Genomic DNA, 19,588 nt, shown 5'->3' on the forward strand with positions numbered 1-19,588 from the left:
TCTATATCAGCCTTCCCCAACCTAGTACCCTCCAGATGTTTTCAACTACAAGCTATACTGGGTGGGCGGGTGGGAGCTGTGGTCCAGAGTTTCCCAACCTCCCTGGAACAGATTTTGGAGGTTCATGGTGGAGGAAAGGAGGAGGCCTATTGTATGAGCACACAGCCTCTCAGTTCTAGGTTGGATTTCACCCATTGATAAACTTACTATAAATCATTATTTCTTTTGAATATGTAGAAAATGTGTTACAGCTGTCTCTATGTAGGATGAGTAAGTTTAAAACATAGTAAGACTGATCCCCACCCCTTTTCTCACACACATTTAGTTCTATTATTTTTATATGTATGAAAATGCAGTATGGAGCCCCACTCTAACTCTGTGTTTCTCTTGAATAGCTTCCGTCGTGCTGTAATCAGTTCCAGAATGATGGAAGTTGGGAGATTCATGTGACTAATGAAAGCCATTCAGAGATAAAAAGGTAAGTTTTTAAAATTAAGGACCAAACTTGATGTTGCATGACAGAGTTGCCTCCATTATGCATCTCACTGCATCCTCTTGTAACAAGTATCTTGTGATGTGATGTTACTGTGTCCTTTGCTTTCTGCTCAACCACCCCACATCACTGGCTGGGGTGTGGGGGTGACAAGACACATACTGCAATGATGCTACAATACTTACTGTTGGCATTGTATGTGTATGTGTATGCACCACACACACACACTTTTAATGAGAAGGTTTGTTTGTCTGCTTGGGGCTTTAGTTCCTTGTTCATAAATAGCAGAAACGGTACTACCTATCCCTTCCCACTCCCCCCCTTACCCCTACTTTGCCTGTATAATTTAGTCACTATATTGCAGGAAATTCCAAATGCAGGCAACAATATCTCTTTCCTTTACACATACGCATTATGAAACTGTATTTAATTTGTAGAGCAAACTTTTGTCAATACAATATATAATCCTTTCTTAGAGTTAAATGTATATGAGTAGGGGTTTGGGGGCATGTTTCTGTTTTGCTACTTACATAAAATATTTTAAAGGCAAACTCAAGCGTATTAGTTGAAACATTAGAAAACTATCCTTTTTGAAAGTTATGTATTGTGCATGAACATTCAGATGCACAACCCCAACCCCACCTGCAGCTTGAAATAGCCTAGCCCAGGAAAAAGCTGTTGTTCTTGATTCTATCAATTGTATTGCCTCAATCAGCCCTAACTCGACTCTTGAGATGCCTTCTTTCATTGTCTCTGCTGAAGAGGGTATAGTTAGTGATGGAAAGAGCTCTTGTGGAAGTCCGCCTTGTTCACCTCTTGTTTTGCTTAATTCAGTTTTTTCATTCAGTTCCCGATTCTGTTCTCTTTGATGTCAATGGAAAATGGCCTGTTGAGTCAAAGAAGGACAATAATTCATGGGTACATTTGAATATACCACTTAAAATTTTCACGGTCAGTAGAAAGCTTTCGGCTTTGGGGCTTCCTAAGATTTGTCAGCAAGTGAGACAATGCACAGTGAAAGTTGGTGGTTCGAATCCCCGCAACGGGGTAAGCTCCCGTTGCGCGGTCCTTGCTCCTGCCAACCTAGCAGTTCGAAAGCACACCAGTGCAAGTAGATAAATAGGTACCACTCTGGCGGGAAGGTAAACAGCATTTCCGTGTGCTGCTCTGGTTCGCCAGAAGCGGCTTAGTCATGCTGGCCACATGACCCAGAAGCTGCACGCCTGCTCCCTCGGCTGGTAAAGCGAGATGAGTGTCATAACCCCAGAGTCATCCGCGACTGCACCTAACGGTCAGCTGTCCCTTTACTTTTTTACCCTCCCTGACAGAGTTGATTCAGTACTACAGCTGTTCAAAATAAATGGTGCAAAAAGCACTTTATAATGCTACCCCCCATCTAATTGTATTGAGGACTAAATTAATAAATCCCCCCCATTTTTTGCCCTTGGAAATCAATTTTAGAAAAAGTTCGTGTGAGTATCTAGATCTACTGTTACAAGTCTGGAGGGAGTAGACTCTGGGAAAGTAATATTGGTCATGCCTGTAAATGGCAAATACATGACCTTTTTAATCTATCTATTGATATCAGTAGGGTGGAGATAAATTAAATTCCTGTTAATAATCACAGGCTGTATATCTTAGTGAGTTATACCTGAAACAAGTGTGCTGTACTTAAGAAAAAGAGTGGAATTGTAAAAAATGAGATTTTCTTGTTTCTTGGATCTGTCAAACTGTTGCCTGTGTCATTCCATGAGTTTAGGGAATGTATTGGGCAGAGAAAAGTTATGCAGGTGAGGTGCTGTGAAATAAGACTAATAATATCAACAGATAGGTTGCTTACTGCATTCGGGTATTTAGATAATGCTGCACTTAAAATTTATATCCCGATTCAGTTACTACAAACTTTAATGGAGTTACTAGCGCTTAGTGGGAAAATTAATAAAACTAATTAGAATGACACAGGTACAAGAAAACATTGAAATAATCATACCAATAAATTAATTAATATCCAAGGTTTCAGAGATTCTGAAAATTTTTGCAGCTGTAAATTACAGCTTGTCCGTTAAAATAGTGGGAAAGGGTGCATGAAGTACCAACTTCGGCAATTACACCTTAAATAGTAAAGTAGATCTGCACAGGTATACATCATGATATGTATACACTTTTGCCTCTTCTAGTGGAATAAATAAAAAGCTGATCCCTCATACTTTAGATAGAATTTACAGATTAATGACTTTAGCTTTTTGACCGGTGTAAGCAGAAAATATTTGTATGGCATCTAGTTCCAGTCTAATTCAGGGGTGTTTGAGTACTGTAAAATGAACATAACATCAGAGCTTGTCATTGTTGTTATTGACATTATTTTTATGCTTTTCATTATTACTGCCTGAGTTTAGATAATATCCATGAGATAGGAAAGCCAACTTGATCTTAATAGCAAAAGTAATATATGGTAAGCTATGAAAAATGATGTGGAAAAGAATACAAAGAACAAATTCTGTCCAAAGAAGGCCACCTAATTGCCATCATTATTAATTTATAATTTTGCATCCTAACTTTCCATCTTTCAGAAGAGTGGATAAATATATTTAGCCAATTTTCAGAAGCAAAAGATAGACAAAGATCTCAAATTGTACAATTAACATTAGTTGTTTTTTTTCTACGACAGCTGAAAAATCTTCAGTTACGTTATTTTAGAAAATCCACATAAAAAAATAGTTGTGTAATCATTTCCTGGTACCTGAATTTTGTAACTTGCTGGACTAAGTAGTACTTTCCTCCTGACATGTGCAGTTAAACCTGAAAAGGTTGAAAGTGAAGAGTGCCCACAATGCTGTCTTTTTAATTCCTAGGTTTTTTTTAAAGGCTTCAGACTAGAAGACATTCTATTTCAGATCTCTCTCTTTTTGGCTTTTGAATTCACATTGAGCTCTTTTCCTTTCATTATATTCCCAGGCAAATGTGTGACTTCTGCATAGTCCATTTCTCTTTATTTCCCAAATCTCTGGATATATGGACTGAAAACTTCACATTTCCACCCCCCCACCCCACCCCCCATACCCAACATTAATTATTTTTTGCATGGAAAAAACAAATACTTTTTTCTTCCTATTAAGTATTGTTTTTTTAAAAAGTATTTCAGTCATGTTACAAATGTTGAGAAAAGTAGGAAAATATTTTTGAAGAGGTTTTTTTTTGTTTTTTGTAAAGGGCTTGCTTAGTAAAAATCTGTTTTGATCAGTAGGACCAGTAAAATGAATTATTCTCAGCAATGGATAAATGATAGTGTAGAAAAGTTGTATTTTCCTGACCAATCTCATTTGATTAAAGAAGAATATGTTGAAAGAGAATTTAATCCACTATTCCTAAAAATGACTGTTTATTACTATTGTTTTAAGTGTACTGCTTCTAGACATGGTGATTCAGCCAGCCTCATCATTTGTATCATATTCCTCTGAATACAGAAGACCCTTGTGGATTAAATTTTTTTTCATATAAATATCCACTACTTTGCTATGGGGTCACGAAGAGTTGGACACGACTGAACAACTGAACAACAGCAAAAGGAATCAGAGGCATTGTAGTTCAGGTTCTTTTTTTTAACAGAGCAGTGTAGTATAAAATTTTATCAACTCACCAAACAATTTCTGGGTCCACTCTCTTGTATGTACTGAAGTGTCACTGAGTCTGGCAAACTACTCGTATGGAAGGAATTGCTTCCTGCCCTGGGCAGGTGACTAACTGAAAGTTGGTGGATGCAGTGTGACTGACACTGTTCAGAATGTCATTCGTACAACAGAGAGAAAATTATTTTTGCTCAGAAGGTACTTGTTGAGAACTGATTTCCTTGATAGGCTGTTGAGGTTTTTTTTTAGGTTTTTTTGTCGTTCCTAATTATGAAGATGTGATATTTTGTTGATGCCCTTTTGCAACTCTATGGTTTTGTGTGTTGTTGTTTTTTAACTTGAGTTCTGGAATGGTATTTGCATCTATATAGTAGCTAAGGGAATGTTTTTGTTTTTATTTTCATGATTTTAATTAATTTCCATTTCTGTAAGCTGATTTATTTTGTAAATGGAAAACGATTATATTTGCATGTCCTACGATGTGCTGTAGGCTTGTGAGGTTCCCCCCCCCCCCTTTTTAAAGGTAAAGGACTTTTCATCTTTTAGTATATTTCAAGTATGGTACCTTCCTTTTTTAAAATATTAATGCAATGTACTGTAGGGCAGTGTCATGAAAATTAGAGCAGCAACGGTGCATGATTCATATATTGTGTTCAAGATGTCCCCATAATTTATATCTAGAACAGTAACTACATCACAGACAGAAGTCGCTTATTTATCAAGTGACGAAAGTAAAGTTCAGATGAGGCCACAGATATTCATGGTGCACACAGTGTTGATTTATTTTGTAAACAGACCATGGGTAATTAATCATAAAATCAAACTTTGCTTTAAAGCTCACATAATGTCATTAATTTCTGTTACATACAAGGAATTATTCAGGATAATGAGTCATTCATGTCCAGCTACAGCTAGCTAAGGCAAAGAAGGCCAAATTCAAGACCAGCTTGACAAATATATCCCTACAGTGCTAAACTCAGAAGTAAGAGACACTGATGTAGCTTCAGCACAGTGAGGGAATGCATATGTTACATCTGATCCCATTGCAATATCACTATTAAATCTTTCTAATGGGCGAACCCCAAATGCACCCTGTTCATCTGAATAAATTGTATGGTTCCCTTGACTTGCTTTTGTTTGTGCGCAGTGGTGTTCACTTGAGGTACTTAAGCTACTTCTTTTGATGAGGCTCTTGATCTTCATTAGATAGATAGCATGATAATTTCAAGAGCTTTATCTTTTGAGGCTGTGGACACAAGCCTACCTGACCATGTTAAAGGTTATAATAGCCTGTAGCTGTGATCCAGCAGAGGTGGTATGTGAACACAGTGGAGAAAGAACCCTGTCTACTTGTAGATCATGGTTGCACTTTTCTGGATAGTAGAAGCACCTTCCTTGCACACTGCAATTCTGTAAGTTTTTGCTTTTCTTGGGTTGTCTCTAGTTAAAAATACATTGCAAACCTGCAATATATTTTACAGAGAACCTTTACTGAGCACAGATCTCCTAAGCACAAACATAATCTAACTAGCAATATACTTACGGTCAAATCTTAAAGGTTCTACAGCAGGACAAGGCCTGTATTTTATTTTATTTTATTATTAAGATTCTATTCCTCAGTTTCACTAGATGCAATACTGGGTATTTCTGTTCTCTTTCCCTTATTTTTTTGTTTCTTGTATAGTATAGTTTTTCTGTACACATTTAATGGTTAGGTCCATTCCACCCCATTTAAAGTAGCACTTCCTTAACTAATACAAATGTGTTTGGTAATATAATATAATTTTGTGAAGCACATTGGATTGCTTTTATGTTTTTTAAATAGGTTCATTTAGCTGAAACAAGTCGTAGTTCTCTTACATACATTCAACAGTGTTTTACAATAAATCTATGTTCAGGTCAATCTCTTTAAATAATTTGGTTGACTTTTCAGCAAGGCATTAATTAGTGCAAAATAAAAAAAATCATAATTTTGCATCACATAAATTAGGAAATATTTAAAATTTCATATCATGCAACTTCCCAAGAGAGACTCCATTTATGGTATGAGCATGGGTGACTAGTAAAAAAATGAATTTATTGACAAGGGTAAATCAGTTTCCAAATGGATAGCTTTGTTAGTTGTTGCAACAAAACAACGAAGAGTTGTGGCACCTTGAAGACTAAAAAGCTTATAATGGCACAAAGCATATGTAGCTTGATCATTTTTATACACTTGATTCAGAGTACAGGTGACAGAAATGAATTGTCTGATAAATTGTAATTCATGGGTTTCACTCTGGAGTTTCTCCTGAAATCCTTTGTTCAAGGATAGAAACTTTAAGGTCAGTTACAGTGTCCTGGTAGCTCAAAATGTTCTCCTGCTGATTTATGGATATTGCTATTTCTGATGTTGGCTTTATGTCCTTTGCATAGAAATTGACCAGTTGGTCGTATGTAGAATGCAGAAGGGCATTACTGGCAGATGATAGCATATATCACACTGGAGGATGAGAAGATGAATGAACCTGTGATGTTGTGGCTGACATTATTAGGTTCTGTAATAATGTCACCTGGGTAGATCCCGAGCTAAATTTGGCATTCAGTTTATTGCATGGTCTTGCCTCTGTTTTAGTGCCTTTGTTATGTTGCCTGCTGTAAGTCACTGTTTTAGGTTGAAGGCTACCTGTAAAGAAATGCAGGTCTACCAGTCAAGATCCCTGAGGGAGAAGTTTAATTGTCCACAATATACTATGACCTGTGCCCAAAGCTGCTTACAGCAAACATCAAAATACAGAGCTTTGGAAATACAAATATACAAATCACAGTACATGTCAGTACCGGTAAATTAAAAGCTGGCAAAAACCATCAATTTTCAACATTGCAAAAAAAAAAAAAGCCCAATCTCGGGTTCAGTACAAAAATTACAAAGCAAAACAAGAGTTAACCGACAATTAAATTTCTGCCATTGTGACTGCACTGTTTCAGGATTGGTGCACATGAAGAACCCACACCACTGTGGTTCATATATAGCTTCTGTGGCATCTTGCCTCCATTGTGTGCAGTTGAAAATACTCAATCATGTATTAAGCATAATGCATGCCATGCTACCCACTCACCCCTTTTCTGTACTTAAAATCACACACATCACTTTACACATGATTGGGTCAATCCTGTACTTAAATATATGGACTGCCACTGTCATGTGCAGTTTGGTCTTGAGAAACCAAGAGAAAATAAAGTTCTAGATCAGGTGAGATAAGTAGTCCATTGTTTTTTCTAAGATATCTTGTTCAAAGTAGAAGTGTTTGTGTGTCTCAATTTCGGTTTTGTTGCACCATTTTAACTACTCTAAGGATGAAGTTACAGGTGGGTAGCCGTGTTGGTCTGCCATAGTTGAAACAAAATAGAAAATTCTTTCCAGTAGCACCTTAGAGACCAACTGAGTTTGTTCTTGGTATGAGCTTTCGTGTGCATGCACACTTCTTCAGATACGTCTAAGGATGAAGTTGGCAAAATATTTCCCTTTAAATTCTCACAGTAATCTTCACAAACAACTGGATCATACTGCTGTGGTGTGTGTGTAACCACTTCTTACGCTGAACACACACACATACACACTTCTGTTCTTTGTGCAAGGGATCTGCGAAGGTATTAAGGCAATTAGATCTCTCTATATGGGCATTGTCTTTTTTCGCTTGAGCCTGGGAAAGGGCTGAGATGGAGACTTAAGGGACTTAAGGAGTGCCTTATGGTGGTCTCTCATAGATCTGCACATGTGTGTGGGGAAATGGATCATGGCTCCCACCACTCTTTGCTTCTCCTGATTCATGAAAATCTTACTAATTTTAGTGTGTTATGTGCAGAGATTTAAATGGTGCATGTTCAGCGTAATGCCTAGCACAGTAATTATCAAGGAAGATGCCCCACTTGGGTTGGTTTAAATTACAGGCCCTGGAGAAAACCCCAAAATAAGTTTGTAGAAACAATGAAATCTGTTTGTCAAATGTTGTTACAGGATGAGCAAATGTCATAATAAAAGCATTCTTGTAGCAACTATAGGAACGGAATTAATGAATAATTTGCATCAAATTATTTATTTAATGCAGTTAGAATGTTGTTTTTACTCATGTAATATTCACAATTAGACGACAGTCTCCTTGAGCTATGGCTGCTTCTGAATCAGGATTTGCATCCTATGGGAAATGCCATAAGTGTAAATATTACCTTTATTCCAAAACATGCTATTTCAAATAAATATTCGACCATTACTTTTCCCAAGGAACGAATTTCTAGCTGACCAATTCCACGCGCCTCTCCCCCAAAAATATGAATATATTCCCTATGGAAGTTTTATTTAAAGCAAACTATGAATTAAACTATCACCATGTGTTTGACAGACATGTAGTTTATGCATTCTTCATGAAAATCGAAAGCAAGGCTAAGATATGGTACTCATTCACTGAGCATGTACTTTTAATTTTATGAAAATTTAATTTTATTAAAGCGATTTAATAAATAACTTAAAACATTATGGACTATTTTATTTATGCTTTTTGTTGTTTTGCATGGAACTGCATCTTTAAAGCCTACTCCTTGGCACATTTATTCAGATGTAAATCCCACTTAATTCTGTTGTGACTTTATCTCAAGAGCATAGAACTGTAGCCTTGGGCTTCCTACAGCATTGAAATTTTGGCTACAGATTTCTTCCTATTCTGAAGTTCTACAGTGCTTGAGTGCACTGTTAGCATGGTATAATAGAGTCTTGGACTAGAACCCCCCTGCCCAGTTTCAGCTCCCCCCCCCTTTATATCCCAGGCTATCTCTAAGGTTCCCTGACTCTCAGGAGAAGGAATGGCAAGGAATTTATTTACAATTGATTGCTTCTGGAGCTGAGGTTTTACATTAACTCATACAACTATGTATGAGAAATATTAATACATTTGAATTTTCTCTAAACAGAGCAAACCATAACACAGCCTGGCAGTCAGTTTTCTAACCTGCTGTAACAAATATGCCAAGACAGCAAAAGATACATTTCCTTAGCTTTGTTTTGCTTTATGGGGGGGGGGGAGTGTTAGCTCTTTCTGCCTTAGATACTTGGAATAAGTCACATTTTTTAAGCGTCCTATATTGTTCAAAAGCTTTAAGCCCAGGGGGGTGGGGCGTCTATGTCAGGAGCAAGAACAAATGTATGTATTTCAGTTTTATGGGAGACCTTTGCTCACTTGTAGCAAAATACAGTTGTGTGACTCCCTTGTATGGAGTAGATCCCATAAATTTTATGTACGGTAGAGATCCACTCTCCTAAGTCTGTTGATTTGCCTGAGCCTCTGAGAAATTTTCTCACAGTTCTTCCTGTGGAGCCTGTCACTAGCAGTCAAATAAGGACAATTTTGCCATTCTCTCCTGCTGCTCTAATTTTTTTTTCAGTGCCAGTACATGTATTTGTTATTCTTTATAACTCCCTTTGAAGTTGCGAATCCAAGGGGAATCTAAAACCGACCAGATGTTTCTGATGCTAGAGACACAGAAGACAGCAAAAAAAAAAAATCAGTTTAACTGAAACTTAGCACTATATGAATGCCGCTGCAGCTAAAATTCTGTCTTCGGTAGATTTTATTATTATTTATTTTTATTTTTGCACTTGCAATCCAAAGGGGGTGATGCCTTCTTGTCACTAGCCCAGGAGGGGAAAATGGATGAATTACCCAAGGAAGCAGGGTATCAGCAGCTGCCTGTGTTGATTTCCCTTATGGGGTTTTAGTTCCACTACACTGCATATTTCCCACCCACACTCTTTTATACTACATTTCTAGCTAAGGAAAATGACTTACGTATTGCATTGGGTTTGGAGAGCAGATAAGCAGATCAGTCCAGTTGGGTGGTCAACATGTAGCAAGTGCTTTAGAGAGAAAGAAAAATGAGCAAACTTAATAGCTTCTCTCTCTCTCTCACACACACACACACACACACACAGAGAGAGAGAAAGAGAGAGAGAGAGATTCCTCTTTTGTGTGCTCTGTGTAAGAAGGTCACCAACTTTGGCTAGAATTTATGAACAAAAAGAGATGTGGAGGTTGGCAAAATATAAGTGTCTAGAGAAATACAAAAGGCCAAATTTACTGTAGAAACATTATCTTTAACTGATGTGATGTTACAAATAGGAAATAGTACAACCAGATTGCTCCATCTTCCACATGAAGCCCTTTTGATATTTGAAGGTAGCTATCATATCTCCCGTCTCTTCTTTTCCATGCTAAACATACCCAGCTCCCCAACGCTCCTCATAAGGCTTTATCATCTTGGTTGCCCTCCTCTGCACACCTTCCAACTTGTCAATATCCTTGTGGCACCCGGTACTGAACACAAGACTACAGGTTTGACAAGGCAGAATAGAGTGCTATTCCCTTGATCGGGACACTACTTTTGCTAATGCAGCCTAGAATAAAATTGGTGGGTTTTTTGTTTTTTGTTTTTTGCTGCTGCTGCATTACACTGCTGACTCACATTAAGCTTGTGCTCTACAAAGATCCAGGTGTCCCCCATCTTGGTGTCATTGATGAGCACCCCCTCAATTCCTTCATCCCAGTTATTCATAAAGATGTTGAACAACAATGGGCCCAGGACAGAACCCTGCAACACCTCACTTGTCCCTTTTTTCCAGGATGGTGAGGAACCATTAGTGAGCACTCTTTGACCTATCAACCAGCTACAAATCCACCTTACAGTTACCTCATCCAGCCCATTTTTTACCAGCATCTCTGCAAGAATATCATGGGGGACTTGGTCAAATGGCTTACTGAAATCAACTTACAGTACACACTCAGTTTCCCTGATAGCGATAGTGGGTGGTAGGTATAAAAAGGTTGACTACCCCTGGTCTAGCCCAACTCCCTGCAGTGCAGAAATATGCAGCTGTCCCATATGGAGATTGAGCCTGCAACCTTGGCGTTATCAACACCACGCACTAACCAACTGAGCTAACGTAGCTCATATCTGATCGTAATTGAGAAACTCATATTTGGAGTAGCTTGTTCTAGAGAGAGAAATTGGTAAAATCTATCTCACTGATGGATAGACGCCAATTCATCTACTTTTGATACTGAAACAGCCACCAAAATGCCCATTAGCTATAGGCATGGCAAACATGCCCCTATGTTTTTGCTTATAGTTACTTTTTTGTTTTCCTGTTAAAAAATTAAAGTCACAGCCATGATGTCTTTGTCACAGTACTCATTCTGTCATCAGACTTGTTTGTCTTCTGGGCACACTCTAAACATTTTAAAGTCTCTGAGGGATTCATTGTTTTGCTGTGAAATTCTGTATATGATATTTTGTTTCCTTTGCAATACATTTACTTTTTATCCTCATCATGTTTTTCCACGTTGCGCCTACATATATATATATGGAAACATTGTAAGCACTAAATATACAATACCTTTTCAAAATATTTTGATCATTGAAACATCCACTTCATGCAGCCTTAGTATATATGAGGATCCTGAATTTTTATTATTGAATGATATAGGGAAAATATTTTATAAAATGTTTAGTATGGGAATCATCAAATGTCTGATTTGATGGTCAGAGTATTATATTCCATGGATGATAAAAATGAGTGAAATAAAAGTATTTTCTCAAAGTATCTTCTGATTTGATAAATCATATTTTCGATATGTTTGAGGGGTTGGGCTTTTCTTTTGTTAGTTCTACCCCCCCCCCCACACACACTTTGGTTCTTACCTATTGTTGTAGCTTGGTCTAATAATACAAGACTTGTAACTTGGGGATTAAGGGGGGGAGAATTCCCCCCCTCCATTCAGCATGCTGTCAGAAGTTTTTGTTAATTCACATAATCAGAAATTAGTATCCTGCCAAGAGAGTTGTTTTCATGACCTTATTGCCAGAACAGAAGACAAAGGTTAGAGTAATTCTGGGCATGAACAATGTAATTGCCTTTATATATTTATTTCATTTTTATCCCACTCTTCAGCCCAAAATAAGGCTCCCAAAGTGGTTTACAAATGTCATGGATCAAACATTGTCTTGCAACTGTCACTGATAAAAAGACATGACACAAAAGGAAAGGGGATTGGGGGCGAGGAAGAAAACAAACAAACTCAGGCATTATTTCTTAAGTTGCAGAGCTTTTGTAATGATCAACTGGGGTGAAATGTTGCTAGTCTTTTGGGAGAGCTGATGGAGAGAGGCTGTGAATTATCTCCTGTGGCCTGGTGGAATAGTTGCTGATGACAGTTGAGGTAGAGGGTTGGGTGACATACAATATTGATTAGAGTAGACCCACTGAAATAAGTGGACTTAAGTAACTTTAACAATAAGTTCCCCGTGGAATGCCCTCTCTTCAGATGTCAAGGAGATAAAGAATTACATAACTTTTAGAAGACATCTGAAGGCAGCCCTGTAGTGTGAGGTTTTTAATGCTTGATGTTTTTATCATGTTTTTAGATATACTGTAAGCCACCCAGAGTGGCTGGGATCACCCAGCCAGATGGGCAGGATATAAACAATAAAAATTATTGTTTCTTATACTGCTCTTCAGCCATGTTTCAAAGGTAGCTTACAATAGAATTAAACAAAATCAAAATACAGGTACAACATAAAAATAAAACACCTAGATGGCCATTCTAACAGGTTTATAACATGGTTTTTGCTCATTCTTTTAGCTGGTTTATACTGTTCTTGCTAGCTGGAATTTGGGCCACAAGTAACATGTCACCTGTACCAGCTGTACATATATAGGCTATTGTTTGTGGAATTCAAAAAGGACTTTTTTGTACCATGGTTTGAGCTGTACCAGTGCTCCACAATATATAGATGATATATGGCCATCAATATCAAAGTGGTCAATTCCTAAGAAAGACAAAGGATTTCACAGAATATGTAAGCAAGTGAAGGCTGGGGGAAGGTGGCACATAAATGAGTGAAGTTAAAATTGGAAATTCTGCTTTGTTGTATATAATCGTTACAGCTTTTCTGAACCTCTCTTCTCTTCAGTCAGCCATTGGAACAAATGCCTGTCTGCTTGCTCCAGCATCAGGCATATGCCTGAAGCTGTTTTTGCTGTAAATACACTTTTTTTTGGCCTGCATTAGTTTTTACCCCTGTTGCTGCTAAGGGTGAATGCTTGACTGCAGGACTGCACCTTATCACAAGGGGAAGTTCTGAGAGTGTCATGGGCCGCAGGTGCTGACCACTTGCAAAACCAGCTCATGGAACTCATCATGACCCAGCAGATTCAGGCACAAGAGCACTATCCCCTCCTGTGGTTTCTAGTGTCTGGTATTCAGAAGCATTACTGCCTCCAGTGGTGGAGGCAGAGCATAGCCATCATGATTAGTAGGTATCAAAGGCCGCCTCCTCCATGAATATCATAGAATCATAGAGTTGGAAGAGACCACAAGGGCCATCCAGTCCAACCCCCTGCCAAGCAGGAAACACCATCAAAGCATTCCTGACAGATGGCTGTCAAGCCTCCGCTTAAAGACCTCCAAAGAAGGAGACTCCACCACACTCCTTGGCAGCAAATTCCACTGTCGGACAGCTCTTACTGTCAGGAAGTTCTTCCTAATGTTTAGGTGGAATCTTCTTTCTTATAGTTTGTGTCTAATCCTCTTTTAAAGCCAATCCAACACCATCCCTACTTATTTATGTAAAACACTCATTCTCTTAAGCCCATAAATGTATATAAGTGGGAGAAAGTGTTCACAAGATTAAAGTAAAAATGTCTCAATTGCCAGAATGTGTGTTGTTTTTAGTTCTTTTTGTTTAATATTTGTATGTGCCTCACTTTTCCTTCTGAAAAGTATCTCAAAGTGGCTGGGAGTTAGGGCAACATAATCAATATAAACATATTAAAATTACCAGCAATAATAAGCACAATTTTATTGTAAATGAAGCAGTTCAGTGCTATACCAAATTCATGGCAAATCCACTAATAAATATAAAATAACATTCCAGTAGCACAATATCAATATTTAACTAGCAAAATATCACATCTAGCTAACTAATTCAATTATATAACATAGCAATCGAAACAACAGAGATTCAGAGAGAGCAACAGAACAAAACAAAGTATATTAAAATCAAGAAGGGGTATCCCTGCAGAGAAGCAGAAGTAGATAAATGAGGGGCTAAATTTCAAGTCCAAAATGCCTCTCCCTGCTTCAAGCTCCTCTATCAACTGCTCAACCTTCCTCTGCTGTGTTCCAGTTTCAGGCAATAATTTTGATTTAGTAGCATTCATCATCTGGAAATACTTGACTATAGTTTACACATGTCATTAGTATTTGATGATTCAATAGCAAAACACTGCATTAAGACCCGAAGTTAGGATACCTTAAATGCCAGAACTGCAGCCCAGAATTGTCCAGTTCCCAGAGACTAGCATGACAACTATACGGTATTGGATAGTGAAGGCACCAAATCCCCAACAAATGAAGAAAATATGAAAATATTGAAATGAAGCCAGCATAGTTATATGAGCTAAAATTTGTTCAGTTAATTGGAGTAAGTTGAAAGGAAAGTTTATATGGATGTAAAAAGAATGAAAAGAAATTTGGCACCTTAAAGGCTAAGAAGTTTATTGCTGCATTTGTGCTGATGTTTTTTAAGGTACTGTACTACAAAACACTTCATTGCTTTTGCTGCAACAGACTAATAAGATCACTTAATTTCTAGTAATGTGCTACCCACTTAGCAAATATTTTATTGGTCTTTTGCTTCTTATATATGAATAGAGAGTTAGGGTTATCATGCTTGCCATCAAAAGCAAGAAGTTCTCACTTATTCACTTATTTGGCATTTATTCCTTAAGCTCTACAATTAGTGGTGAACACACCACCAACCAACCACCCACCCCGATCCTAGGTAGTCTATTTGGTCACTGTTCTAGATGTTGTTCAGCAGCTATCTGCATGATTTAAACCTTGCAGACTCACTGTCCAACATGTTACCAACTGGTAAAAGTATCCCACTCTCAACAGAGGCTTGAATCAAAATCCACATGCTAAACATCTCTACTCTCTATGAATTAGATCCAAATTTTCCAGCTGTTTCTTGTCAAACATAAAGCATTTCCAAATGCACATAAATTCAGAAAAAGTTGACTTAGAACTTATGTCTAAGTTGTAGCTATTTCTTTTTCTAAATTTATTGATCACTGATTTTGGTACTTAAGCAACAATACTTAAGGACTTGAAGAAAAAAGATAGAAAAGTTCAACTGGTGATTCTCTTCTGCAACACCTTCTAGCATATCTTGTTTCTCTCTCGCTCCACCTCCTGCCCACTGCCCCTGAAACTGCAAGGATACTGCCACTATTCTGCTTTACCCCCATTCTAGTATTAATCTTTGTGCTATGGACCAATGGCTGTAATAAAATATCAATCAATCAAATCTTTGTGGAATTATGAACTTGAAGTTTCTACTAAGTTTCTGTTACTGAATTTGCACCTATATTGCCATGTAGACAGGCAACGACTGATTTGTGCAGAAGTTACGTTCCAGATCCCTGTGCATGTTGGCAAGGCCCACATAAGACCGCCCTGCCCCATTCCATCCCTGCCTCCACCCCACCCCTTTTTTGTGACATTTTTGTGGCATTTGGGGGCCACGACATGCATGGTCGCACACATACTGGATGTGCCTAAAACTGCCACAAAAGATAAGGAATCGCAACATAGCCAGGCACAACCAAAGTGAGAGACACAGAACCAACACCTGCCTAGCCCAGGCATAGGCAAACTCTGGCTCTCCAGATGTTTGGGACTACAATTCCCATCATCCCTGACCACTGGTCCAAAGTTTGCCTATGCCTGACCTAGCCCCATAAAAGAAATTAGCATGCTTCCCTGGGATTACACAGATGAGATGTAGGGGCACCACTGGGAAAAAAACAACAACACAATTCTCATTGATGTAAGAAGATGGGGTAGTCTATATTTGCTGTGTGTGGCATATATGCCACACACCATTTGATAATTTACAATCTCCAGTGATGACCATGAAGGTGTGACCTTAATCTAAAGATGTTTTCCATATTCAGAAAAAGCAGTATTCCTCATCCCCTTGGAATTTATTATCACATACAACTGTACAATGCAAACTAATGTTTGGGGTCATTATTCTCTTTGAAGAACATTAGATTGTCAAGGTAGAAGTGTTTGCTTTTGGACTTCCGGCGGCGACGCAATCGTCGGGTGGTCGAGGGCTGCTTCGGGTCCGAGGCGCCCTGTCCATCCCGGGGGTTAGGAGCCGCGCTACCGCAGCGCGCGGCTCCGGTTGGGGTGCGGGAAGAGCGTCCCGCACCCTGGGCTCCCCGGCTGCGCCCGCGGAGGCTCCGAACCCTTCCCTTGCCCCCCCTGTAAAGGGGGAGTGGGGGTGAAGGGACAACGGAGCCGGGCTTACGGGGATATGCCCCAACCGGGATGTAAATGCGGCGGCAAAGCCCGCGGTGAGCGTCTAAGTTCTACCTGTGAAGAATGGAGCTAAAGGAACCCGGTGGTCGTGAGTAAATAATCTTGGCAGAAATCGTGTTTTTGGAACGATCCGGGGGGAAGGAGAAAGGCAGCCTGCCTCCCTCCCTTCGAGCCTAAGAAATTAACCAATTTGAGGGATTGCTGCCACAGAACTGGTTACAAAGTATTTAAAATTGATACATGAGACTGGCAAACTTTTTTCTTGGGAAGCTAACTAGCGGAAAATATCTCCATAAAAAGTTGCAGTGTTTGCGCTCCAGCTTAGGAAAATGGCGACGAACAAAGAGACAGGGGAAGAAATATGATACCCACTTCCTCCTCCTCTGCCAGTATGTTGGGTTTCGTCCTTGAACTGGTATTGAACTCTGGACTAACAGATGAACAAAGGCTCACTGCCCTGAATGTGGAATTACTTTGTAGAAAAGTCAAAGTCTTGTGTGGGGGTCTGAAATGGAACCAACTGCCCACAGAGGAGGCTTACAAAACTTTTGACACTTTGGAAGAAAGTCTTGCCAAAGAGCTGAGAGGGTGGATGGAAAGATGGAAAGAAATGAGTGAGCTACTTCGGAGAAGAAATTCGCTCTTTGGGGGTGGCAGCCCCAAGGCGATGTCAAGATTTGTTATATCCAGTCCCCGAGGTGTGAGCTCGGGGGCCAGGGACAGAGAATTAAGGTATTTACAAGAAGAAAAGGAATGTTACAAAGAACCGGAGAAGCTGAGAGAGGAAGAGATGGATACCTCGGAGCTCGTGGCAAGGAGAGTTTTGGACTGTGCCCGGATCTGTGGACGTTTGGAGAGGGAAGCTGCAAGGAAGTTCAGTGCTGATGCCATCAGGAGAAGTATAATGGACAGAGGGGGTGTGGGGTGAAGCATTAAGTAAAATCTAAAGCAATCTGTTATGGTATTTTGAAATCGGAGGGTGAACACTGTCAACAATAGTTTGTTTTATTATTTGTTTGAACATGAAAGGAGATATTTCAAGTTTTTATGTTATAAGCAGCAGTTTAAAGGATAGAAGAGATAGATTTGATGAGGATGATTTGTGAGGATTTATGAGGATGTAGTATAAATAAAGTCAATTTAAGTGGTTTAAGTTTACAGATTAAGATGATTAAGATTAAGATGAAGATTAAGATGAATGTTTTACTTTATATATATAATTAAGTTTAATTTTTCAAATGAAGAGGTTAAAAAGTAGATTATGGATATAAACTCGAAGGTGAAAAGGCAGGGGAAGTCAACTGTCAAGATTGGAAAAAGAAAATTTTTTTTTTGAGATGTTTAATTAAGAAGAAAAATCATGGCAATTTTTGTATTAGATGTGTAACTGTATTTGTTTTGTATGTGTTTAAATGTAGGTGTGGTTAAGGTTGTATGTTGTTATAAGTAAAAATGTCAATAAATTCTTATAAAAAAAAAAGAAGTGTTTGCTTTTGTGGATTAGCTTAAAACTTCAGTTTCCTTTCCCTCTCAGTACGCCTCCACCCCCACCCTACCCCGGTTATTCTTCAACTGCTCAATTGCATCCTGTATAAGTGTACTAAACTTTTATAATCCTTTTTTAATACATAGAGATGTATAGCATCAATTCACACATAATGCTAAACATGTAACAACCTAACATGAATGTGTGAGCATGCAGGTTACCAAAGAGGAAATAGTGGCTCCACTGCTGTGCTGGCTGGGACTAAGCCATGGTTTGGCTTAGCATGTTGTCCAGACTCAGGCTCATGGTTTGTCACGGGCCTGCACTCAGACAACACACTAAGCTATATGATGGTTTAGCCACAGGTAGCATAGCAGCAGGAGGGCCAGGGGAGAAATGGAGTGCAGTGGCTGCATGCTTTCACATTCACCTAAACTATGGTTTGGCTTAGCATTACATGTGAACTCAGCTGCTATGTTTGTGTAAGGCAACTTGCACTTTCTGGAGATAATTACTTACGACCTTAAATTGTCTATGATGCTCATGTTCTTTTTTGTATCTCACCATGGGCTTTGATGCAACCAACTGTGAAGGTCGTGACATCATGCTTCAATAAATACCGCGGGGAAATGTTAAAAAAAAAAGCCCAGAAGAAAGGCTAGCAGTTCAGCAATATATAGTTATATGACTGCTGTGGCTGCATTTCTGGTTTCACTGCTTCACCAGTGACCTGGTGCAGCTGAGATCCTTCCCCTGTTGACTTATATGGAACCAGGGGGGAAAGCTACAAACAGTATTTTTTTTTTGTAATGGTATCAACCAGTACAGAGTACTACTTCTCTCTTTTTTGTTGCCATTGGCAGCCATTTTGTGCTGGCAGCCATGGCACTTTTATCAATATATGAGTACTAGCACCTAATTTTATTACCAAAATAAGTGGGGAAAGTGCTGTTTCATTGCTTGTGGACTTCCCTATAGAGAATAAGATACTGATGTTTGGTCTGATCTAGCAGTGCTCTTTCCTATGTATTGTAATGCATAACTGTGAGCTAATGTGAGTGCTAGACATGGCAGATTGAATGCTACTAGAGTCAAGTGGATTAAGTGAAGCAACTCACGTCCATGAATTCCACCCTCAGAGAAATTGAGGGATACCAGTGTGAATGACCAGCAACAACTGTAAAATACTTAACTTTTGTAGATTGATAAAAATGTCAGAATACTGAGTCTGAAGTGTATACAGTCATACCCCGGGTTGTGCACACCCTGGGTTGCAGATGTTCGGGTTAAGAACGCTCGCACCCTGGAATCGTTTCCGGAGTGTGCGCGACCCCCGGATGTGCAGAATGCTTCTGCGCACTTCACGCATGCGCAGAAGCGCTCGAATCGTGCTACTTCCGGGGTTTTATTTTTTTTGCGTTCATGTTACGCACACCTGTGTTACGTAGCGTGATCCGGAATGGATCGCATGCATAACACGGGGTAACACTGTTACTTCTCATCATACAATGAAGTGTATGTGTGTATATATAGATATAGATATAGATATAGATATAGATAT

At 38.9% G+C, this 19,588-nt stretch overlaps 1 long non-coding RNA gene across 3 annotated transcripts in view; it reads left to right on the forward strand.

Annotated features, from left to right (window-relative positions):
• Positions 1–19,588, forward strand: part of LOC117045467 — a 416,601-nt gene that overhangs the window by 205,490 nt on the left and 191,523 nt on the right. For all 3 annotated transcript variants that reach the window (XR_004426431.1, XR_004426432.1, XR_004426430.1), the window contains exon 4: positions 396–478. This is a non-coding gene — a long non-coding RNA (uncharacterized LOC117045467). The remainder of the gene's footprint in view (positions 1–395; positions 479–19,588) is intronic.

This window comes from Lacerta agilis, chromosome 4 (genome assembly GCF_009819535.1).
Source record: "Lacerta agilis isolate rLacAgi1 chromosome 4, rLacAgi1.pri, whole genome shotgun sequence".
Lineage (NCBI taxonomy): Eukaryota > Metazoa > Chordata > Lepidosauria > Squamata > Lacertidae > Lacerta > Lacerta agilis.